Below are 25,867 nucleotides of genomic sequence, written 5' to 3'. Positions count from 1 at the left end.
CTTGTATATCTTTATAGGTATTGTCTTTCCATGCTATTCTTGCCCCGATGCTATTCTTAAGTACCATCTCCAGCCAAGATACTTTTCCTGATTGCTCTGTTCAGAAGTCTCTCGGGGTTTAATTATCACTCTATGTGGTGCTTGTGATTACTGGTTTTTCTTGGAAAAGCAACAGTCACACCAACATTTACTGGTTTGAATCTTGATGTGACTACTATCTAGTGTCCACACTTTTGGAAAGTCCTTAACGTCCCTTGTATATAAAATGGGGAAGTCAGTGTCCTCATTGCAAAGTTGCTATAAAAATGATGAGAAATGGGTATATAAAGAAGCAGCCAATGAGCTTATCATCATTAATGTCCCACTTAGCATTACCAGCCTTTTTCACATTACTCTGAGCATCTGAAATGTTCCTTGATGTTTCATCTCATTTGTTACAACAAGCAATTTTCTGCTTATGTGTGTGCATAGCTGCTTCTTGTATGAAATCGTTGTACTTGGTAGTGTTATTTTCATACTGTCTTTACAGTATGCAACACTTCACAGTTAATGATCTATCCTCCAGTACTGCTTGCTCAAATGGTATCCTCCACAGTGCCTTCTATCTGACATCACTTGAGTCATACACTCCACAGTGCCTTCTATGGAAAGTGACTAATGTACATCAGTTGGGCCATTCAGTTCTTTTGTTGGGCCAGATGTTTCTTTAAAAAGCTCTTCAGAGTGTGAGTTCACCCTTTGTCTTTCTATCAGATTTTCTACAAATGCAAAGTTATATACTAATGTAATCCTGAGCATCATCCCAAGATCAGAGCTCCTGAAATGGATATCCAGACATCCCCACATCTTCCCAAGCAGATGCTTAGAATTATGAGGGTAAATGCTACCTCAGGTTATTCTGTGTTAATATTCTTTTTGTATTAGGTATTTATTTCATTTACATTTCCAATACTATCCCAAAAGTCTCCCACCTGCTTCCCCACCCACCCACTCCCACTTCTTGGCCCTGGCGTTCCCCTGTACTGAGGCAGATAAAGTTTGCAAGTCCAATGGGCCTCTCTTTCCACTGATGGCCGACTAGGCCATCTTCTGATACATATGCAGCTAGAGACACGAGCTCTGGGGGGTACTGGGTAGTTCATATTGTTGTTCCACCTATAGGGTTGCAGATCCCTTTAGCTCCTTGGGTACTTTCTCTAGCTCTTCCATTGGCGGCCCTGTGATCCATCCAATAGCTGACTGTGAGCATCCACTTCTGTGTTTGCTAGGCCCCGGCATAGTCTCACAAGAGACAGCTATATCTGGGTCCTTTCAGCAAAATCTTGCTAGTGTGTGCAATGGTGTCAGCGTTTGGAGGCTGATTATGGGATGGACCCCCGGATCTGGCAGTCTCTAGATGGTCCATCCTTTCATCTCAGCTCCAAACTGTATCTCTGTAACTCCTTCCATGGGCTGTGTTAATATTCTACAAAGATGAAGATAGTTACTCTTGTTCATGTGTGTTATGATCCAAATCCCTCCTAACCCAAACCCTGTACCCAATGAACAAAGTAGAAAATGTTGTTTGTTTTGTTGTTTGTTTGGGAAACCTTTTGAAATAGGTTTCGCTATGTAGTCAAGACTGGCTTCTAACTTTCTTACTATTGCCCTAGCCTCCTGAGAGCTAACAATGTTAGTTATGTTCTTCTTCTTCTTCTTTTTTTTTTTTAGATTTATTTATTTATATGTAAGTACACTGTAGCTGTCTTCAGACACTCCAGAAGAGGGAGTCAGATCTCATTACGGATGGTTGTGAACCACCATGTGGTTGCTGGGATTTGAACTCTGGACCTTCGGAAGAGCAGTCGGGTGCTCTTACCCACTGAGCCATCTCACCAGCCCTAGTTATGTTCTTAATCTAAATGATTGACTAAATGCTGTAGTGTTTTGCAATATAAATTGATGTTGGCAAAACTGCCCTTGTATATTGTCTACAGCCTTTGCCATATAAAAAGAAGAAGAAGAAGAATATACAATTGAAAGGAGTTATGTGGGCATCTCTAATACAACAGTTTCCTTAGAGTTTCACTTCCTCAGAGTGACTGTATTAACATGTATAAATTATAAGGTAGATAATGTGTTTGTATTTACAGGTTAAATTATTCTCAGTACCTATTCCTATTAAAAAGTGACTACACCCATCTCTATAAATGGCAGAGATATCTATCTGCTTTTGCCAGACATAGATCTTTTATACTTTTATATGTTGCTTATTTAACGACGAGATTAGAATTAAACCTCAAGATAATACAACTTTTGCATTGCCAGGAATAAAACATATCCTGCTTATTAGTAGTGTATTCACTTTACAAGCAGAAAATTATTTTGCAAAGATAAATGCATTCCGTTTTAAAAAAATTGTTTTTACCTGATCGGGGCAATGCTCTCTAATTATTTGCCCTGGAGACATGAGATTGTGGAGTGATTTCAAAAAAACAAGCTCTGGAGTAGCATGAAGTTCAAACTCCAAATCTGCTCTTTTCTAGATGTGGTTTAGGCAGATTACATAATCCTTATCTGTCTGGCTTCTTCATCTTTAAAATGAGCTGATGGGGTCAGCAAAGTGGTTTAGTAAGGTGCTTCATTGTCTAGCCTATAGACCTGAGTTCTATCCCAGAACCCTCATGCTAGCAGCTAGCACATGGCATGAGATATTGCACCTACATGCGTACTTGTAGAAATAAGTTCTAGGGATGAGTTGCTTTCTAGAATTTATCTAGCCCACCTTTAATTTTTAATATTAAACTATTAGAAATTAATTTTCCACCAATGACTTAGAGAACAAAGTGCAGGTCTTGGTGGAGGTGGACTTATGTTAGATTTCCTGGCAGCTCTTTCTCAGCACTGCTGAGAGCTGCCCTGAGTCTTTGTTCTCTGTCAGCAGCCTGTCCCCGTCAGTACTGTCTCTAAATTGCTTGCAGGTATTTTCATGATGCCAGCTCAAATGGAAGAATCTTTAAGTAGCATTGTTGAGCGGCACTGACCACATTGAAAGTCATTGGATTTGATCTTCCACTGGGAACACGGGTCTTAAGTCTGGCAGGGATTAGTGTGCAGTTGGGTTACCTCAACTGAGAGAAAAACAAGTCATGTGGCCAGAATCAGCAGTGAGAATCATCAGACCTTAGAAAGCGTGTGGCTTAATTAGGGCTCCTGTGGCTGTGATAAGACGGCGTCAAAATCAAAGGCAACTTCAGGAGGAAAAGGTTTACTTCAGTTTATGCTTCCAAACCACAGTCTACCATTAAAAGAAGCCATATGCAGGAATGGAAGCCGAGTCCGTGGAAGAGTGCTGCTTAGTGGCTCGCTCCCCATTTCTTGCTCAGCTTGCTTTTTATAGAACCCACCAGCCCAGGGGTGGCACCTCCTACAGTGAGCAAGACCTTTCCACATTAATAACCAACCAACAAAATACACCACAGCCTCATCCATGTGCCATTCTGGCGGGGGAAGTTTTCTCTGTGTCAAGCTGACATAAAATTAGCCAGCATGACTTGTTTTTTTGAAAGCCTAAGTTAAAAGTAGGGGACTGGGTGGAGAGAAGTAGGTGGGCTAGGTAACAAGGACATCATGCTAACAGATTCTCAGGTGCATACTAAAAGCATTTTACAGCATTGTGTACTTTGGCCTCCCTGTAGCTCAAGTTTCAGTATTCAATCAGAGAGCAAATGGTGGGTACCTGGGATCTTGCTCCTACCTCAGACCCATGAACTGGAAGTGAAATTCAAGTTCTTCAATTGTTTTATTTTATATTCAGAAGAATAAATAAGAATACCACACATAATTAATGCAAACACAAAACTGTCTACATTTTTAAGATAATTGAAAATTATTTCTACCTCTATAGTTAATTGGAAGTTTGACACACAGTTATATATTTCAAATGTTTATAGGACTTGAATAATTCTGATTTTTTGAGTATTCTTAGAAGTTTTAATGTAAACACATTTTAAGTATGTATAAGTATGCTTTTCTTGTTGAGTTATTATAACAATGGTTTATAATTTTACCAATTCCTCTAAGATTGACATAGAATCTTTTACATTTATTAATATTTTAGAAACTAAAGGAAATATGGATATAGTCTTGATTCTCCCTCCTGTACACATCTTTCTTAGAGTGGCATCCACATGCCATATGGCATTACACTTACATACACAATATATGAGAGGCATAGTGAAGGCTTGGATCCCACTGATGATCCAGAACAGAGACAGGGCTAATTAAGTCCTTTAAAACTATGTCTTCTCAGCATGGTACTTACCTTGAAATTTAAGTAATTCTTGAGCACCTTAGCATGCCAAGACTGTTTGAGGTTGTGTACAGTGAATATTCTATGAATATCTAAGTCTCAAAACTAAGCAAAATTGCAAACAAATCTCCAAATCTCAAGTTGAACATCAGTGTTTGGCAGCTGCTGTGCACATAGTTAGTCCTTAGAAGATGTTTGCATAAACTAAGACACCTGCAGAGCAAGATACTGTCAGGGAAAACCTAAATACATCCCATCTGCGTTACATAAGTAGAGAAACATACTGCATTTAACTTCCAGCTCTATATTTGTATATTCGATGCCTTAACATTATTAGAAAATGCTTCTTAAGTTGATAAGACAATTCAGCAGACAGCAGTGGCTTCATGAATCGTAGCAATAGGAATTTGAAGTCTGCTTCTTATTTAAACAACAAGCTTTCAAACTACTAAGCAGGTAGACACTGTTTCTGCAGGATGTGGCATTTTGCATCTGGGCTCTGCTAGGCATCTTGTGCAACTATTACCAAATGTGTGATCTGGGTATTGTAAAACCCTCACAACAAAGGCCAGTGCAGAAGAGAATGGCTTCTGCTGAGCCTCATGCTTTCACAGCTGGCTACGTAAGTGCATGCTGGTCTGTTGCCATGGGGTGGGGTGGGGTGGGAGGATGTTAGTAAGTTTGCTGTCCTAAGCACTTGAACCTCTTTTCTGAGTGTATATATGTTTTTATTGTGCCATCAGCAAACAGCAAAATGCAGACCTGCGAAATTGTTTTCGTTGCAAAAGCAGCAATTGTTTGACCAATTCCTCTGTGTATAACATTTTGGAAGTTAAAGATCAGCACCTCCTGTCCCACCTACATAAAGGTTTGATGATAGGTTATGTAATTGTGATCGAGGGAGAACAATATGGGAGTGGATTTTGAATTTGATGCATGAGTTGTGGTCATTTAGCCACTGGCACCACAGTCCTTACTAACAGTCCCTATGCCAATATGGTTATTTGTTTCCCTTGGACATACTGGGATTTTCTAAAGCAGGAAAGACCATAGTGACAATGCTGGAGCCAGCCCATACAGAAGTCTGATGGCACCACTGTCTCTCTGTAGTAGTGAGAGGAACTCAGGACAAACGCACATAATTGTTACTCCAGAGAAATTTACTTGGAAACAGTAAGCTGGGAATAGATGCTATTTCAGTCAAGAGACAGTAGGGTGCCAGGTATAAATATCACATGGCAGATTTGTATGTACAAAAATGAAATATAGTGATGATAAAACATTAAGTATGAAGAATGAGGGGGGGAAAATAGGCCAAAATCTGCTTGGGGGTGGGGGGTTGGTGAAATGGATCAGTGGTCAAATGGTGCTTACTCTGAAAGCCTGACAGCCGGAGTTCAGTGACCTGATCCCAAATAATGGCAGATGGATAGAACCAACTTCACACAGTTCCCCTCTTAACCTATATGTGTGTGCTGCAGTATGTGTGTGCCATGGCATGGATGCATCCACACACACACACACACACACACACACACACACACAAAACAGTAATGATGAAGTCTTAAAAATCTGTATGGAAAATGGGATACCTATAGAACTATGACTTAATTTGTGTATGCTCAGAAAAAAATCTAGCGATAAGAAAGTAGCAACATTTTTTTGTGGGTGGCAGAGTAGGAAACTTCCCCATTGTTAAAAAAAAGTGAATTTGATTCAATGTTTTATTAAATTAAGAAAGTAAATGTAAGTGTACGGGGAAATACACTGAGTGATGGTCTTCATTAATGAGCGTGCATGTTACAGAAATGGATGAGAATCAGAAGACAAGATGGGAAACAGCTCTATACCCAAGAAACTTAATTACTAAAAAGTGATTCGTTCAAAATTTTGAAGTAGCTATAACAGGAATACAATTGCTTTTAAAATAATGTAATTTAGTGATCTGAATTAATCTTTCAGCATAATATAAGAAGTTATTATTCTTGTATAAGTGTTAGCGGTAAATTGTTCCTTAGGTTGTCAAGCTGAGAAACGTGACAATAGAGAAAGCTCTTTTAAAGGATCCTGTTACGCTTTTGTCTTGGGGTGTGAAATAAAGTATTCTGGGAGGCTTGATTGAGGAGGCTGCCCCCTCCTCCATTCTGGCGTGTTCTTCAGGTTGCTTTGCTGCTGTGTATCCGACCTTAGGATCTTGCATTGTAGGAGACACTCCTGACAGTAAGGAAGAGGGAGGAGGAGGCACATTTCTTCATTGGCCTTATTAAAAAGTTAAGTTTGCTAGTTGTGTAATTAGGTAGCCCCTTGGGGTGTTAGCAGTTGCTTTAATTGAGTGCAGCTGTCTTCTGACACTCACGTGAACTGTGACTACCATGCTTTACAGTGAAGAGCAGTTACCGTTATTTCCTGTACGACTCCCTTACTCTAATCAAGTCATTGTATAGGCACAGGACTGAGTTTGCTTCTAAATCTAAGTGGTGAATCATTTTTCCCTATATATTCACTATATTCACTTAGGAATGAGGTGGCCCACGGTTCCTGCATGCTTGAGAGAAGATGCCCAAGAATCACAAATTTCGGTGGCACTATATTTGAACATAACGGCTTCACAACTTGAACTGTAAAGCCAAAATTACAACTAGCACACAAAAGACTATAGAAGAATTTTAAACAAACTTTTTTTTTATTTCTTGAGATTATTATATAATGATGTCATTGGTCTGTTCCCTTTTCTTCTTCCCTCTATATCCTCTCATTTGCTCCATCCTTCTTTTTCAAAATTATGGCCATTTTTTCTCATTAAGTGTTGATACATAATTATACATATGTGTATATGTATATGCAATTTTATATATATTCCAAAACATAGAAAATGTTCAACTAGCCTTAGCCATGGCTGCTTCTGTAGCTTTAGTTGGGGCTGGTAGTCCTTACTGAGACCACACCCACAACTGTTAAGCCTTCTGGTAAACTCATCATCTCCTTTCTTTCCTCATGTTACTTGATTCTTGAGAAAGGAATGGCACTGGCTGAAGTCTTTGACAGTTTCTGTCTTTAGTGTTGCACTGAAGCAAAAGGGCTAGACAATGTCTGAATGCCTTAGTCCTGAGTTTCCTCTGCTGTGGCAGACAGCAGTACTCACAAAAGAGCCACGTGTCATACTGGCAGTAATACCTGTAACTTGGGAACAACTGATAACAGTCATCTTGTTCACTTCCATCGGCATTACTGTTTTCAAAGCCTTTTTACACCTTACCTGATGCCAGCGCAGACACCCATATTACAAAACCCTTTGTGGACTTGAGGATCATCTTCTCCTTGACTTCAGCTGGTGCTGATGGCGGGGGCCTGTGGAGCAATCCCCTGCTTTCTAGGAAGGACCACACAGTTTAAGACATGCCATTTTGACTTACTCATGGCACTTTTCTTTTTCCTGTTGAGCGAACAGCAGCTGGGACTGAAAAGGAAAAGAACTACTCGCTTCTGGTTTTGTTTGTGTTTCTTGATTTATTTCCACCGGTGTCGTTGGTGGAAGAGAACAATGCCACTTAGTAGAATGTTTAAAGCTGCACCGAATGCCTTTCTCTTTGAAGCTGGGTTTTCAAAGCCTCTTTTTTCCCTCAATGTTTTTCACTCTTCTTCAAAGATAGTAAACTAAAAATGTATTCAGAACACATACTCATTAAAGCGCTTATGAAGCTGATGGAGCACTGTCCCCTAATCCAAGGACAACAAAAAATGTTTTAGACAAAAAACAACCTTTTCTCTTCTGGTCAAGAATAGGAAAACACAAAAGATGATATCATCTAGATTTTCTATTTTGTTTTGGTATGTGTGTGTGTGTGTGTGTGTGTGTGTGTGTGTGTGTGTGAAGGCAGTAAACGCCAGACTGTCATTCTGTAATGACATAGAAGGAGTAAATGAGAAGTAGGTGTAGCAATGATAGATGAAAGGTAGATGGATAGATAAATGGCAGACAGATAGATGATAGACAGCCAGCCAGATAGATAGATAGGTAGATAGATAGATAGATAGATAGATAGATAGATAGATAGATAGATCTGGCAGACAGATAAATGATACACAGATAGATTTAGATAGATGAATAGATGACAGATTATAGACAGACAGATAGATAGATAGATATAGGTAGATGATAGATAGATGAAAGATAGATGGATATATGATAGACAGATAGATATGAATACATGGATAGATGATAGATGATACATGACAGATCATACACAGATGATAAATAGATGATAGATACATAGATGATAGACAGACAGATAGATAAGATAGATAGGTAGATAGATAGATAGATAGATAGAAAGATAGATAAAAGAAATATAATAGATGTTTTGATGTTCTGTTCTGTTTGTCATCACCCAAAACAATTCATCTCATAATTCTGCTTAGATGCAAATGGCATACACATGTGACCTAAGTGTCTTTGAATTGTGAAATTCAGCCACAACCCTTTTCAAGAGTGTAAAAGCACACAAAATGAACCTCTTCTAAAGCATTTGTCCTACATGGTATGTAGAGTACATGTTCATCTACTGTGTGGTTAAACATTTCTACTAATAACTGTGTATTTGCCATCATGGCAGTGTGAAGTCAGACAGCGAAGGAGGCAAAACAAGATTCTTATCCTCAAAGGCTTCACTTTAAAACCCTTTACCCATTCTGAGTCCTCACCATTAGGCTTTTAGGTACTCTCTCATTGGCTTGTTGGTCCTATGGATTAGCTTGACTGTATGTCAACAGGTGAACAATTGTTTTTCTGGTTCTACATCAGCCTTCAGTAGTTCCTTAGTTTCTTCTTCTCTCCACTGGGGCCACTGTTAAATAGTATCACAAAACTGCACTTGCCTATTTCTGCCTGCCCACAGTGCCTGCTGCTTGGTAGATAAAGATTGTCTGCTCATTTGAGAAAATGATGAGGACCCAGAAAAAAATCTCTTCCTGGTACTAGATGTTGAACTAAAGATTTGCATAATGACCAGGGATTGGGTTAAATCCATAGATTTGATTCCTTCCAATTTGGCGTTCAATTGTATATTTGCACAGATGTTCAGAGACTCTGACTTGAGTTCTTTCAGGAATCCAGATTCTGCAATAGAATCATATCCATTATAGACACACACTCTAGAGGAAGCCAGACATGATAGGTACCCACTCACGCCTGAAGAAGCAGGTCTGTGTGCTTGGGTACTAAACTCAGCAATATATGCACAACTGCCAAAGTTAGGCTAAGGTTAAATCCAAAAGGAGATCAAGAGATTTTTATGCTTGTTGTTCCCAAGAGAGCACACAAGTGTCCCTTGATATATGTCATTGATGTACTTATCATCAAGGGTGACCTTGGACTTCAAACTCTGTTTCCTCATCCTGAGGGATGGGTTTAGAGATGTGGCCATCACACCCACTTTTATGAGGAGTTGAGGATCAAACTCAGGCTAGCACTCCATCCACTGGGCTATATCAGCATCCAAACTTTTTAAAAAGCTGGGTGTAGCTTTTGATATTATCTTAATCATATCAGGAAAAATAAAAATAAAATCACTCGTGTAGAAGGAAAACTGGACATTATATACATTCCAAGACTATTCCTACTTCTCACGGTCTCTTTTTATGGTCTCTCCCATTCCTTCTCTTTTTAAAACATCATTTCTTAAGGATCAGAGAAAAGAAAACATGCCACATGTTATTTCCCATAAACGCTAGTTCCATTTCTCTAATACTTTACATTATTTTGCATCAGACACTGCATACTAACAATCAGCCATTGTTACTATGGTTACCTTTGTTGTCTTTTCCTATCACCTTATAAGTTAGTTAACATCAAGGATGGTTTTGTGTCTTTGCTTTGGGCTTCTATTGGCTCCTAGTGTATAACAGATCCTGTGTACGAGCCATAGCACTTTCACATGCTACATATAACAGGATTTTATTAATTGGCACTGGCGGTACTCTTGCTTTATTGTATTTGAGATCTGAGGCAGATATTGAGAAAGTAATTCTAAGACACCGGAACATCTAAAATGGGACCATCTAAAAATGGTGCGTAATGGTGTACTTATAAAAAGTGCAGAATTGAATCTTAAACAGGTGTACTTTGGATAACAATGCTTTCATTTCAGTCAAGACAGATGAGCTGAGCTATGTTGTGGAGAAGCACAAGTCGCAGAGTCATAGCTTACTCTAAAGGATCTGGTTTCCACTCATGGCTATGTCTTGATTTTGACACTTGGTTCCATGTTGTCTTCAAGCCAAGAGCAACTCTTGTCTCTATGTTGCTAGAAGGTAAATAGGCAAAAAGGAAACGTGATTAACCACCTACTGAGTCATAAAATTTCTATTGCTAGACCTGGTGGTGGGTGCTGTAATCCCAGCCCTAGGCAAGCTGAGGCAGGAGGATTATGAGTTGGAGGTCAGCCTGGCATAGACAGCAGGACGCTAACAACCCTATCAAAACAGGCAAATAAAGAAATGACACTGCCAACAAAATCCTTCTGCTTAAATGTAACGAAATTACTCCTTCTTGGTTTTACGTTTATTGGCCTGAGCAAATCTCGTGATCACAGCTAAGTTTAGAAGCATGACAGGGATGTAACTAATTCATACCTGTGTACTCTATCTAAGTATCCTACTATAGGTAGCTTCAGAACAGGGCAAAGAGTATAGCTCAGGGGTGCAAGGTCTTGGGTTTGACCCCTGTACCAACACCACTGTCTGTACTAACAAAACCCAGGCCATAGAGCAATGGCATCACAGCCTGACAGTGCAGAAAGCCAGAACTCCTGAACATCAGAACTGGCATCACGAGCCCCTGTCTCAGCCACTGCCACTCTATATTAAGTTCCAGTCACCTACTTCTCTCCTAGGAAGGAAAACTGGTCAAAGAATGCCATATTTGTGGCATGTATTCATTAGGTTTGGAGAGGTATTTGTTAGTTTTTAAGAGAGGGTTTCCTTATGTTGCTCAGACTGGCTGCAAATCTTAATCTTCTGCCTCAGTTTCCTAAATGTTAAGGCATGCTTGACCACATTCCCTGAGATTTCTTTCTTATCAAAATAAGAGTTTAAGCCAGGCATGGTAGTGCATGTCTGTAATTACTATATTTGGAGGCTAAGACAGGAAGATCATACATTGGAAACCAGCCTTACATACATAGAGAATCCCAAGACAGCTAGGTAACATAGTGAAGTCCTCAGATTAATATATCAGATTAGAATGGGAAGAAGTCATTGTTCAAGCTGGAAACAGGAACAAAATGCTAGGGAGATGAGAGAGTTAAAAACACCAAGGAAAGGCTTTGGCACTGGGGACTAGATCTGATCATTGGCTCAGTTTAGTAAGTGGAATAGAAAATGAATAAATGCTAAAGAAGCAACTTGATCACTAAAAACCATATGAGATGTGCAATAAAGCTCTGAAGGATGATGAGTCGTTTATTTATCACATGTGTTTAGTAAATATGTTTCCAAATGTTTTATAAATAATTGGTGACACTGTGTGAGTGAAGACAACATTAGGAATACCCATTTTATAGATGAGAAGGATGAGGCCTGAGGAGGCCTTGGTTCTCATCGAGTGCCTCAGAACCACAGAGTTAAGGATCAGGTCAGGCATCCAAAGCCAGTTGATCTGACTTCCGAGTGCATCTTCTCAGGGGTGATGTGCTTTCTGAGTGTGGGCTTCTTGGAAGAGGACAGGAGGGGTGCAGAGGCAGAACTCAGGTAGACATCAGTATTATCAACTTACACATCAAATGTTGCCTCTGACTGGATTACAGGTGTGTGGGGAAGTGTAATTGCCTGCTAGTTCTTTACCTCTGCGGTGGGTGCCTTTCTCAGCATGGAGAGCCAGCAGGTGTTTATAAACGCCTCCTGACATTGTCAGTGTTTTCGTATTCATTAGAACTCTTTGTGGCTGTCAGAATTATCCAGCTCTACTGCAGTAGTTGATGTCGATGTTTATTCGGTTACCAGTCTTAAGGCGATCATCTGGTCTCATTTTGAAATAAACAACCTCAGCTGGCCAGATTCATGCCTCACAGCACATTCAATATTTTTGAAATAGTCTCAAAGACAGTACATTGAATAGAGAGTTGTATTTAGATCATAGGAAATCTACTGTCTATGTTTAAAATGGAAAAGAGACCCTAAACCCAATGGACATATGAACAATACTAATTAGACACTCACCTTTTGCGTGTGCACATATTTTTTATATATATAACAACAATAGTTATAGACGATAAGATGATTTGATGGGAGAAAGGGGATAGGTTACACAAATGAAGTACTTGGGAAGAATTCTGGACAAAAATTAAAATTTTGAGTTAAATAAAATAGGTCTTCAGTGAAATGTGTCAAAGGTTAAGAAGCCGGGCTTTGGCTTCAGTGGGAATGAGTATGCTCTGCCTTGGCACAGGAACCAAGTTCAGTTCCTGTCTCCTGGGTCAGATGATTCACAGCCTCCGGTAGCTCCAGCCACAGAGGAATCTGAAGTCCCCAGTCTCTGCTGCCACCTCCACTCGCATGTTCACAGTCTGCTCTCCCACCATATACACCCAATCGAAACAGTGCTACAAATTTAAAAATAAATAAATAAAAGCTGGGCTTTAAGGAGCCTCTTTCCTTCACACTCAGCTGGCTCCATTTGATCTTTGTTTACATTTCTGATACTACTGTACATTCTGGAAGCCCACTTAAACCTGCATTTCATTTCCTTATCTCCGAGAACCACCAAAGTCAACTTCCCTTTTAGTGTCTGCTCTTTTCTCCCTTAGGTTGCTTTGTTTCTTATCTAGCTTCAGCTCTGCTTGTACATCTGCTGATGAACAATGCTCTGTTAGCTTATCCCTTGGAAAGGGCTTTACCCAGCACTCAAAAATGCAAAGGATCTGTTTCCTCTTTGTCTCCAAACCCCATGGGCTTTTCACTAATCATGGATACAAAGTTGATATCCCCTCTAGTTTCCTACTGTGAGCAGCTCACACAGTTTGTCTGCAATGAGGTTTTTGTTTGTTTTTTTTTTTTTCAAGGATTTTTTTTTTGTTGTTGTTTTCGTTAGTTTGTTTTTCTGAGACAAGATCTCATTATGCAGTCGGGTCAGCCGTGGAACACACAATCTTCCTGTCTCAGGCTTTCGGATGAGCATCACTACAACACATGTGACTTTATGTTTTAAAATGAGACATGTCCTATGACTACAAGAACAACTCCACTAGAGACAGCTTTACCAACCGCTGAGTCTGTGCCAGATGAAGTTTGTTTACCTTTGCTCTATTTAAAAAAGAGTGTTCTGTTGTATTGGGGATCAAACCCAAGGTCTTGTGTGCTTTAGGCAAGTGTTCTATCACTGAGCTACATTCATGCCCTATTTCCTATCAGCTCTCTGTCATCAATGAATCCCATTGTCTGTGGCCTCATGTAGTGCACTGAATTAGCACTGGCTTCTCAGATCACCTGGAGATGGAGGCTGGTTGCTATTCTTTTCCAGAGACATTTGCCGTTCCTCCAGGCATTGATAGACAAGGTCACATTCTTATATGTCGTCTTATCAAAGTAATGGAGAGTGATGACAGGCTTGGGTCACACAGTATGACCATTTTAGGAAAATGAGCAAACCTCCAAACACTCAAAGTTTGGAGCATCTTAAACGAGGCAGTTCCAACCCAGCCCATCTCTTGTGAAACCCTTACTTGCTTATATCACAGTTGCAATGGGATGGATTTTATCTCAGACTCTTTCCAAAGAATTCTGTTAAAAGATGACCTTACACTCTGGTAAGCGGGTAGAATTTTTGTAGTCTTTTCAGATACAGCATTTCCCAGGAACTTTGAAAGTAGACCATTTGGGTCTGCTAACGCTCTGATGTCTGCTCGGGATGTCTACTTCTCCAGCAGTAACATGTTTCTGATATAACACGTCTCTGAATCGTTCCATATTTTATAGGAGCAAAGTGAAGACACTGGGGTGAAATGTTTGTGTATTCACATCTGCTTAGGAAAAACCTGTCCTGACATCATCTTGATATACCTTTGCCATGGATCTTGGATATTGTTTTAGTATTCATTCACAAACAGGAAACACTTTCCTGTCACCTCATTCTTTGTAGAGATCATGAAGCTGTTCATCAAGTAAGGCATGTCACTGAGCAACTCCCTCTGTCACCAGAATTATGGGATACAAATGAAAGTTTAATTTTGTTATGGGGAGGCATTTACATTGAATATCAGATATATTGGTAAATCATAGGTAGGTTATTATTCTCAGAAAAACCCATAAATAGCTTCAGAAGTTTCCATATATCAGGAACACTTGTATTTCTTCAAATTGTAGTCATTAACTATCCTTATGGTAAAAACAGAACCCATCTTGAAAATGCTGCTGTGTTACATCTTCAGCAAAACAAACTCGTGGTGAAATTAGTTTGAGAGCACGAGTGCTCGACTATGTCTTAACATCCCACAGCCTCTTTTACATTCACCATCAATAATTCACTACTAATACCAATAAAATTGTTCTATCTTACAATAAAGATTTTTTTAAATGTCTGTTCCTGTGAAGCAAAAGTGTTATTTTCAATTTGATGAGTAGGTCAAACGTAAAAACTTAAAAACCTGTTGAGTGTCTAATTGGATCTCCAGCTATGTTTTCTCATTCCAATCTTTCCCTTAATGGCTTTGCCTTTTATCAGAGGGAAAACTCTAACTGGCTGAAAATTTTGGTTAGCATATTAGTGAGGCATCTTCTCAGCTAGGCCTATGCATACATTTAGAATGGCACCAAAGACAGCTAAAGGGTGTAAAAGGACTAGATGTGTCCTCCGTGGCTCTTTCATTTAGATCCATGCTCCTGTGTTTGGGAGTGGCTTGGTTTAATTGCACTAGGAAAAACGTACCATATTTTAGTCATTACATTCTAACTGAAGCCTGTATGCAAACTCCCATATAGTCTTTTTGTTGTTTTGCGAGTACTTTAACTGCTTACACATCTATACCTGGCATGGTGTTGCATACCTATAATCTGAAAAGTCAGGAGGCGGAGACAGAATTGTTGAGGGTTAGTAGGAGGGCGATATGGTCTATATAATAGGTCTCAGGGTAACCTGAAATACACAGTGAGACTTTATTTTAAAACAACCAATTGGTTGGTGAGATGGATCAGTAGGTAATAGTGCTCACCGCAAAGCTGGTAACTTGTGTTCAATCTCCAGACCCCACATGATGGAAAAGAGAACTAATGGAGTCCTCTGACTTCCACTCATGTCTCTGTGAAAAATACCCCCTAAATAAACACTGAAATAAAAAACCCATCCAACTAAAAAAAAGCCAGGTATGGAGGCTAAGGCTAGACTATTACCACAATGCTGAGGCTATCCTGGGCAACAAGATGAGTTTCAGGCAATCCTGGGCTACACAATGAAAACCAATCTCAAAAACAGATGAGCAATTTATATGATAGCTTGATAGGTTAAGGAGATTGCCTCTGGGCCGGATGAACCGAGGGTGAGTCCTAGCATCCACCTGATTGAAAGAGAAAGCCGACTCCTGCAAGCTGTTCTCTGACCTACGCACAAACACACAAATAAGTATTTTTATAATGAAGAAAAATATATTGGCATGTATCTACACATCTACCACAAGCATTGCTGTCTAAGCAAGCTACTTTATAGAAGTTGTGTAAACATTTTTCTGGGAAGATACAACCCAGATTGGGTCTGGCAACAGATGAAAGTCAGGAGAGCATCATTGTCTACATTGACGAACCAAAGTGTTTGGTTTACATGGGGTTGCTTGCAGGAGCACAGGTGGCCCAAATAGCTGCATCTCCATAAAGTCCTGTCCCATCAGAGATGATAACCTCATACAAGGTGAGTCATGAAGCTCTCTGTCTGCTGCAGTTCCTCTGTGATTCCAGTGCACTCCAGGATTGCTCAGTATTGCTCGTAGCTGGTGTGTGTGTGTGCACATGCATGTATGTGTGTGGGGGTAGGGGTCCTGTGACTTACTGTATTGTTTTGCTAAATCAGTTAGCATGTCTACGAAGCTGAGGTAATCTCTATCCCCAAATGAAGATGGGCTGATCACATTATGCCAAGAAGAAAAAACTCTACTACACCAGGAATATAGAACATTATATAAAAATCACATGAACATAATATCATCTTTTTACATTAAAACTTGGGCATGATTTTGTTCTTAATAACATGTCACTACCTCAGCAACTTTGCCTGCATTACATTATCTTCTCATTGCAAACTTATACTCTTTATCTTTGGAAAGAGCTTATAGGACTTTAATTGAAGCAACCACTGACTATCAAGTTGTGTCCATATAAAAGATCATTGATTTGTTTATGTCTATCTTATACATTTATTTAACTACTCCAAATATACAGATTGGCATAAGAGATTTCAATCTCCATTTAAATTTGAAGTAAAAATTTTCTGAGTTATTACTGACATAGCATTTGAAAATTAAAAGCAAACTTTCATTTAAATCATTAAAGCCACAGAATAGTAGACAGATCTTTCTGGACCTCATTTGAAACCATTAAAAATAAATGTCAATTATGAATTTAGAGATCTATGAATGTTGGCTGAATTTATGAAAATATTATAATACATCCATAGAATTATTTTGAATCAGTGTAATTACAACTCCTAAGTAGGAACAATAGTTGTTTAAAAGTATTCAGTAGTAGCTAAAGCTTTCTATAGTAGAAAGCTTACAAGAAATCAAATGGACAGAGAATATTTAGCTTCACTAATTGGTAGTGAGATTGCTACTTTAGAAACTTCCTCTTGAAGAAGTAACTAATAGATGTGGTCATTCCTGCCCATCAAGTATATTAGTTTAAAATATCTTCACTTTTTTTAACTACTTATTTTTTATTAATTTGTTATTTTATTTATTCTTTCCCTGTATCCCCTCTGCAAACCCCCGCCCCCACATCTAATCCTCCCTCCCCTTTGCCTCTAACAGGGTGTTCCACCTCACCAACTCCTGCCTCACTCTAGCATCTCCCTACGCAGGGGCAACAAGCCTCCACAGGACCAAGGGCCTCCCCTCCCATTGATGCCAGATAAGGGAATTATCTACTGCATATGTGGCAGAAGCCATGGGTCCCCCCATGTGTACTCTTTGGTTGGTGGTTTAGGCCCTGGGAGCTCTGGGGGTGGGAGGGGGTGGAGAGTTTAGATAGTTGATATTGTTGCTCTTTCTTTGGGGTTGCAATCCCCTTCAGCTCCTTTAGTCCTTTATCTAACTACTCCAATGGGGTCCCTGGGCTCAGTCTGATGATTGGCTGTGAATACCTGTATCTGTTTTAGTCAGATGCTGGTGGAAACTCTCAGAGGACAGCCATACTAGGTTCCTGTCTGTGTGCACTCCTTGTCATCAGCAATAGTGTCTGGGTTTGGTGCCTGAAGATGGGATGGATCCCTAGGTTGGGAAGTCTCTGGATGGCTTTCCTTCAGTCTCTGGTCATATTTGTTCCTGCGTTCCCTTTAGACAGGAACAATTCTGGGTTAAAATTTTGATATGGATGGGTGGCCCCATCCTTTAACTGGGGGGAGGTCATGTCTATCTACTGGAGGTGGTCTCTTCAAGTTCTTTCTCCCTTCTGTTGGGTATTTTGGCTAATGTCATTCCTGTTGGATCCTGGGGACCTCTTGCTTCCCTGGCATCTGGAACTTTCTAGTGGTTCCTCCCCACCCCCCCTACATATTTCTATTCATTCTCCTAATCTTCTGTACTTTTCCCCCATCTCCTCCCACACCTGATCCTGACTCTCCCCCCCCTTTTTCCTTCCCCCTCCTCTCTGCCTCCCAGGTCCCTCTCTCCTTCTCCCTCCCAAGATTATTTTGTTCCCCCTTCTAAGGATTGAAACACCCACACTTTGGCCTTCCTTCTTGTTAAGCTTCCTAAAGTCTCTGAGTTATAGCTTCACTCTTTATAATGAGATGGAATTTAAAATTCTTCTTATTGAATATATAAGTGCCATAAAATTCTGCTCAGTTTCTAAGAGCTTGGTGTCAATTCTAACAGTAGGTGATGAAAGAAAGATGAAATTTCAAGACCTGTAAGTCATATAAAGTACTCAGAAATTGCTGGTTGTTTGTGAGCCTAGAGGCTGCCTGGGGCTGAGAAAAGAGAAAAACAAACCTGGGTATGCCTCATAGTTAAAACATTCCTGGGAACATCTTGACCATAAGATAAAGGGGACTGTGAAGACATAGCAGGGCTATCTGAACTGAGTCAACAACTCACAGAACTCTGACACCCTGCACGTACATGTAATTTTTCTGTTAATGTTTAAATAAGCCAATAGTGTGTCCCTATGCTGAATTCCACACCCCTAAGCCCCTTACCCCATAAAACCCCCTAGCTTTTGAGCCTCATGGCCGGCATCCGTTATCTCCTGTGTGGGATACATGTCGGTCCGGAGCTCCGTAATTAAACGTCCTCATGTAATTACAACAAGATGGGTCCTCGTGTTTCTTTGGGTGCTCTCACACTCCCGAGACTAGAGTGGGGGTCCCCGAAAGGGGGTCTTACAGTGACTGAATACTTCTTGTGAGTATTCAGTTGGACACCGTGGAAGATTTCCTTTCTGACAGTACAGGTTCTTGGAGGTAATTTTTCCAAATTAGATTAAAGCATAGCATTAGCCCTTATAATTTAGAGTTTTATGATAAAGACATATATAAAAGTATAGAGAAAGGTTGCTTAATCCTTTCTAGAGGTTGCAACTGATGAATAGGTTGTAATCAGAGAAGGATAAGATCATAAAAATCATTAAATCATCCAAAAATGATAGAGAGGAAAAGTCACTCTAGGTAGAGAAATAGAAAGTACAGAAGAGTAAGGCTATATATTTTTCCTTTAATTGTGTCTGTATGGGTTGTGTGGTGGATGTGCCCATGGGTGAATATGGAGGACAGAGCAGGACAGTGTGCGTCTTTCTCTAATTCCTTCCACCTTGTTGACATGGTCTCTTAGCCATTGAACTTGGGATTTACCTGTGTGTGACCCCGGGAGCATGCCTGGCTTTTTAACCTGGCTGCTAAGGATTCAAACTCAGGTCTTCCTGATTTCAGAACAAGCACTGTAACCCACTGAGCCATCTCCCTAGCCCCAGGGTACTTAATGTTTTGAGAGTTTCAAGACCTTTGACATACCTAAATGTTAATGTTATCAAAGGCAAATATAGATGGATGGAGGGAAAGGGGGTAACAGTACTCGAAGGACATTAATTTCCAGGCCAAAGGCCTGAGTTTTCCATAGTAGGCACTTAAATAGCCACCATGAAAGTTGAAGCAAGAGATGGACAGGACTGGATGTGAGTTTAATAATCAACATGGGACTCTGGAGATGCTGAAGGGGAGGGAGGGAGGGAGGCAGTACAATTGGCTAGAGAAGAGATGTTAAGGACATGGTTCTAGGCTAAGGCAGAAAAAGTAGAAAGACATGAATGGATTTTAGGATTTGACGATTTGAGGACTCAGGCTCTTACATTAGCTGCACGTGGTGAACAAATTAAATACAGAGACATCAAAATGAGAAAGGATGGAACATTAAAATTTTCCCAGCTTGAGTGAGTGGTTGGTAGCAGTACAATCAAAACTGGAAGTTGAAAGATGCAGGAAGATGGGGAACAAGTAGACAGAATGGGAATTCTAGATTAAGGTGCTTCTGATATCTTAAGAAAACTCTATATGAAATTCATCATAAGGTCCTATTTAAGTTGAGAAGTTCTAAGATGTATGTTCTATAAGAACAGTAAGAAACAGAAAAAGTAAAGTTTTGTTTCACTTTTATTATGAAATTGTACAGCTTCTATTATGTGTTCTCCTTGACTCCAGGTATAAGTTTCCTTGACTTTAAGGAGCTTGGTCTGAATCATAGTCTGTACACTGCAGTGCACAGTGAGTAGCTACTGTGGAAGTGACACTCAGAGAGGGAGAGAATGTCCCAGAAGAGGATTAAATGTCTGCTCAGGGCAGTCAGCAGAGGTTTGGAAAACTTACAGGTCTTCAAACAAATAGATGAGGAAGACTTGTGCAAGTCTTGCATTTGGATAGAGTCAAGAGTATCCATCGTTCTGTGATAGAGCAACAGTGAAGACTATGATCCCAAGAGATCATGGGACCAGGAGGATGTCACTCCAAATGGGCCCAAGGGGACAGAGAAGTCTGCTAGAGAGTGGCCTGGATGAAAGCACCTTGAGTGTAGGAAGAAACAGACGTAAATGGAAACATAGACAACATCACTTCCTTTATGCCTGTCCAGGTTTGTTTCTTTCCATCTGTAGACTCTGAAAACATCTGGCCTGGCGTTCAGAGAGGCATTTCCTCCCCTGTACTTCTTTTATTACTGTCCTAAGGGACAGATCTTTACAGCCTCAGAGTATTCTGCCCACTGCTATACTTTGCTTATAGAGTCCTGTTTGTGCCAGCCAAATATATGAGATGCACATTCAAGAAATTCTGGTTATCATGATGGAGATTTATCACACTTGCACCAATCTGCATAACCACCCTGCATAAAAACATATAATCTTCTTTGATGATCTGAAGAGTCCATAGCCCTGTCCTAATACTGATTAGGCTCATAGCACAAGCCCCCTAAGGTGAGACTTGTACTGAGTGTGTCATACATAAAATAAATTCTACATTATAAGGAGTGCATGGAAGGAGGGAGTTTGTTTGGTGAGTGAAACTAGAACATCGGACAAACCTGTTTTCTAATTTAAATGAGCTCAGGGCATTTTCTCATGTTTGTTTTTCCAATGAATAATTTCATTGCCCTATTTATATTTATAATTTTATTGGGTCTTTTCTTTCTTTTTATGGACCAATTGTCTTCAAATGCTTTAATCTATCTCTTGCACTCTGACTGTCTATGAATATTCAGCATTTGCATAAGAATTTCATTCTGCTATTGACACGTCGTGATTGCGTCTTCCTTAATCCATTTCCTCCTTTGCACGTGAAGACTGACAGCTTCTATGCTTGTCACTTTACATGATTAGAAAGACTGCTGCTTCTCCCAGTCTGTGTCTTCAGGAATATTTTCTGCATTTCTCATGTTGTGGGCCACCTGTGTTGGCTCTCTCCGCAGTTATTTGTATTTCTTCAGAGACATTCTTTCACTGATTGCCATTCTTCAAGGCAATGTAGTTTGCAGTAAGCTCACTACTGCAGGTGGGCCACGAGTCTGGTGTGCTTTGAGTCAACTCAACTTGAAATCCATTGCATGTCACAGGACTGGTTTTTGCTACTTATTTTTCCCATTCTGTATAACTGCTTGTCTTTTAAAACGGGAGTTGTATTAATTTATGATCGCCTTGTAGCTAGAAAATAACCAGCATCCTAAATAATTGTCTATAAGAAAAATGGCAAACGTGCTCAGGAAGAAATGATAAGGAGAGACTTTTGACTCAGATCTCTTCATTAGCTCATCTGACTTATCATTTATTCACCAGGACCTATGTAATAAGACACAGTACAGAACAGAATCTACATGAAACAAACAGCAAAATAATGTGCAATTTATTTGGTCTGACTCAATAATGAAGGGCGAAAGGAAAAACTTCCCTATCTTTAATCGAGATTTGTAATCTTATGAATTCCATGTAAGCATCACTCATATGGACTGCAAACCAGCATGCTACAGAGTGCACTGTGCTAGTAAGTTATGATGTTAAATACTCTTGCTTGCCCTAGAAAATACCCTAGATGTTGTATAAAGCATTTTCAGAAGGAAGGAATTAAAGGAAAACTATGCTGCTTTTTCAACTTTCTGACACTAGACAGAGAAATGTGAAAGTTTATTTCTCCATAGCTAAGATTATTGCTGTTTTACTAAAATCCTACTTCCCCTCCCCCACATCAGCTACCTTAAAAAAAAGTCAATACACCAGTGTTTGGAAAGGCAACTGTTCCAGGACGATGACTGGTTACCCACATGTACTCTAACTCTACATCTTTTGAGGCTTTTGGAAATATCAGTGTTGGCCCAAGTAGGGACTGAGATGTTACACTGCAAATCCTGTGGCATGTGTGAGCTAATTGACACTGTTGGCAGTGCTCACCTGTGCCTTCTTCACACTAAAATGTCTCATAATGGTCTTTTTCTGAAGAGATCTTGTCCCCCTGCCCCAATTGTGTTTTCAGAGGTAAATTCTCATAGGACAGTTTTTGGCATCCTATATTCTTGTCTCCTCTATACTATTTCTCCTCTGCTACTCCCTCACCATCTCCACATTCCTCTGAGAATTCTCCTCACAGCATCTCTTCTCCTGTTTATTCTTCTTTATGGAGTACTCATCTTCTGGTCTCTAATTTCTGTCTAATTGAAGCATCTTTTCAACTTAAAAAAGTTAAAACTTCTAATCTCTGACTCTTCATTTCATAGCTCTTGAATTGAGATGTCAGACTTCTTCAGTCCACTGTATCTTGCCTTTCTTGTGTCTCAGAACATGGTGATATGTTATTAAATAAACAGAATCATATGCACTGCTCTGTGTTATAATTTTCTGGTGCCCCAGACTTCGTGGGTGTATTACCAATGCAATCACACATAACTCAGTGCCCAGAAGAGCTTCATTTTCCACATTTAATGTTCTGCGATCATCATCCTGAAATAATTAGTAATTTCACATTTTTTTATGTTTATTATAACATTGAAACTGAATGTGTGACCCTATCCATATCCAAGACTGATTCTAGGTTTGCCATATCATTGGATGTTGTAAGACCTTGTAACCCATCTCCATTCCCACCAAGTCACCACCAGTGTCCAGTGTTCATAGACAGAGTCTAGGTACCAGGCATGTAGACTCTATGGTAAGGTAATATGGCTGCCACTCAAGTCCTAACCTGGTAGTGCCATGACATGTTAGTAGGAGACTCAAAAAGAAGTTTATCCTGTGGACAAGTTTCAATGTTATACATTTCCTACATGGGACTAGAGGACATCTGACCTCTCTGCTTTTACCTGGAAGACACAATGTGTAGGCCTAACCCCTGGCAGAGGTGGAGATTTCCATGTGCTCATTATAGTTCAGGAGCTCATAAGACTATGAGCATTCCTTGAAGTGATGGAGCAGTAAGTAGCAAATAAAACTGCTGAGAGGACCACGGAGCAGAGATAGACAGGAAGCAGGGTGAAGCTTTATATGTTAGTACCTTTAACAGATGTTTTCTTCTGTTTTATATAGGAGACATACATTTCTGTTTTGTGGCACGACATGTAAATTACATAACAAGTGTATTTTGGCTCTTATGCTCTCTGTGTGTCTTATTTCACTCCTGCCTCCTTCCTCCCAGCACGCTGTGTTCTGTAATAGTGGCACTCTTCATGGAGAAGTAGAGAATGTTCCCTAACATCCTAAAGGAAAGCTTATATAGAGCTCAGTCTAGGTTGTGAGTCAGATTGCTGAATTCCAATCTCAATTCTACTTACTAGATGCTCTGTGACTTTTGACAGCTTATTCAGCATTATTATATATATGTATATATATTTTTTGCTTGAGTTTCTCTCTCTTTTAGAAACTTTGACAGAATACTTATAGAATATTCTGGAATATCCACAGTGCATTCGTAGAATGAAGAGAAAAAATCAGCCCAAACACCTCCTGTGATCCTGTGATCCTGGATGAGTCAGAACCGCTGGGGAATTGAGCTGCTACTGCAATGCTGGTTAAGTGGGTTGGGATCCAGAGCAAATGCTCTCCTCCAGGCAGAGAATTCAGGCTTCACCTGCCTGTGGAACTTTGAGACCTCCACCTGGCAATACCTGCCACATCCTCTAGCACAGAGAAACTGGTCATGTAATGTTTGTTGTTCTGGGTGTCCTCTGTTGGGTTTTGGTCTATGCGTTTCTGATTTCCCACATTGCAATGGGTATTCCTGGTTGTCAACTTGACTCTATCTGGAATGAACTACAATCCAGAATGGGAGGGCTCACCTGTGATCCAGATCTTGAGGCTGGAAGACACAAGTTTCTGACCTGGATCTTGGCAAAGAGATCTTGAGGTGTAGTGGCCATGAGAAATTTAGGCCCAGGCAAGGTAGTACAGGCCTTTAATTCCAGGACTCTGAATTCAAGGTCAGCCTGAGGCAAAGCAAGTTCTAGGTCCAGGTGTACACACCTTTAATCTGGGCCACACCTTCTGCTAGAGACCTACATACGGACATTGGAAGAGGGAAGACTTATTCTTCCACTGTTTGCATTGACTTGCCAGCAAATCTGTTGGAACCTCCTTCTACAGAATTCCACTTGAAACAACTAGCCTTGTGGGACTGAGAAACTACTGGATTCTTGGACTTCCCATCCATAGTTGACCTTTGTTGGGTTATTTGAACTACACACCGCAAGATTTGCCCTCTGGAAGCTGTGATTTGCTCTTGAAGAAGCAGAAGATGTTGCTCACCAGGTTCATGAACTGTCCTAGCAAATGAATCTAACCCAAAGAGGGGAGGAAGGTTTTAGATCCCAGTGGCTGCACCTGTAGAGAGGGTTTGAAAGTCCCTCAGTCTTTACATACTAAAAGTTCAATCCCGAAATCCAGCCAGGGTTAAGCGTTCGAGCTGCAAGTTGTATCATCGATAGGTTTGAGGACTTTGGAACTCCAGCCACAATGACTGAGGTGGTTTGCAATTACCATCTAGGAAAGAAAGTTCACGTTAAGTACAACACCGATGACACCATTGGCGACTTGAAGAAACTGATAGAGGCTCAAACTGGCACCCACTGGAATAAGATCATTCTTAAAAAGTGGTACACGTTTCTTCAGGACCACGTGTCTCTGGGAGACTATGAAATCCATGATGGGATGAACCTGGAGCTTTCTTACCAGTAGAGGGGAATTCCTTCCTCTTTCTTGCCCCGCTCTGCCCTGCCTTCCTTTTCCACCCTCATTTAACACTGGTATAGATGGTCATGTTTAACAGTTCACATGAATAAAAAAAAGAAAAAAAGAAAAAAATCATAGTGTTAGTAGTTTTAATTTCTATTTAACAAAGGGTCTGTTGCAGGAGTTGGTTCTGCATTTGTCTCAGTGGTTAAATCTGCAAGCAAACTCTATTTTAAAAGTGAAGTTGCTTACTTGAAACTTGTAACTAGTGCTCAAATTAAATAAAATTTATTTTTAATCTATCCATCTTTAAAATATTAATAAAGGTCATTGGATCTTTATGATGAAAATTTCTCAGTTTTTTGCATAATTATTATTTGATAGTTTTCCTATTGTCTTGTTTCTTTACATAACTAACTGTTAAATTAGTTCATCTTTAATCGTATAATACTAAATATGATACTTCTACCACATCATAAGACCTACCTTCCCCACTCCTCCTTTAACTCTTTCAACTACTAGATAAAAATTGGAAAGGCCCTTGGCCAATGCATGTGAAAATATCTGGGTCCGGGATACCTTGTGTTGTGTCCTTAAGAGAGATTATTACCAAACTTGCAGTTTTCTCAGGGAGACTTTTTTTTTCAGTCTTGCTTTCGTCAATCCTTGTGTTTATGAGACAAGGAAATACTG

The 25,867-nt window shown here is 40.0% G+C and overlaps 1 protein-coding gene and 1 pseudogene across 4 annotated transcripts in view; both read left to right on the top strand.

The window, feature by feature from the left end:
* The window catches only part of Prkg1 (protein kinase, cGMP-dependent, type I), a 1,200,782-nt gene that overhangs the window by 809,599 nt on the left and 365,316 nt on the right, over window positions 1-25,867 (top strand). The window lies entirely within an intron of this gene.
* Gm6642 (predicted gene 6642) lies at window positions 24,708-25,290 on the top strand (annotated as a pseudogene). The gene has a single exon (NR_033643.2). The product of NR_033643.2 is annotated as a predicted gene 6642 (transcript).

The sequence above is a fragment of the Mus musculus genome, chromosome 19, assembly GCF_000001635.26.
Source record: "Mus musculus strain C57BL/6J chromosome 19, GRCm38.p6 C57BL/6J".
Taxonomy (NCBI): domain Eukaryota; kingdom Metazoa; phylum Chordata; class Mammalia; order Rodentia; family Muridae; genus Mus; species Mus musculus.
This window is presented reverse-complemented; position numbering and strand designations above follow the sequence as displayed.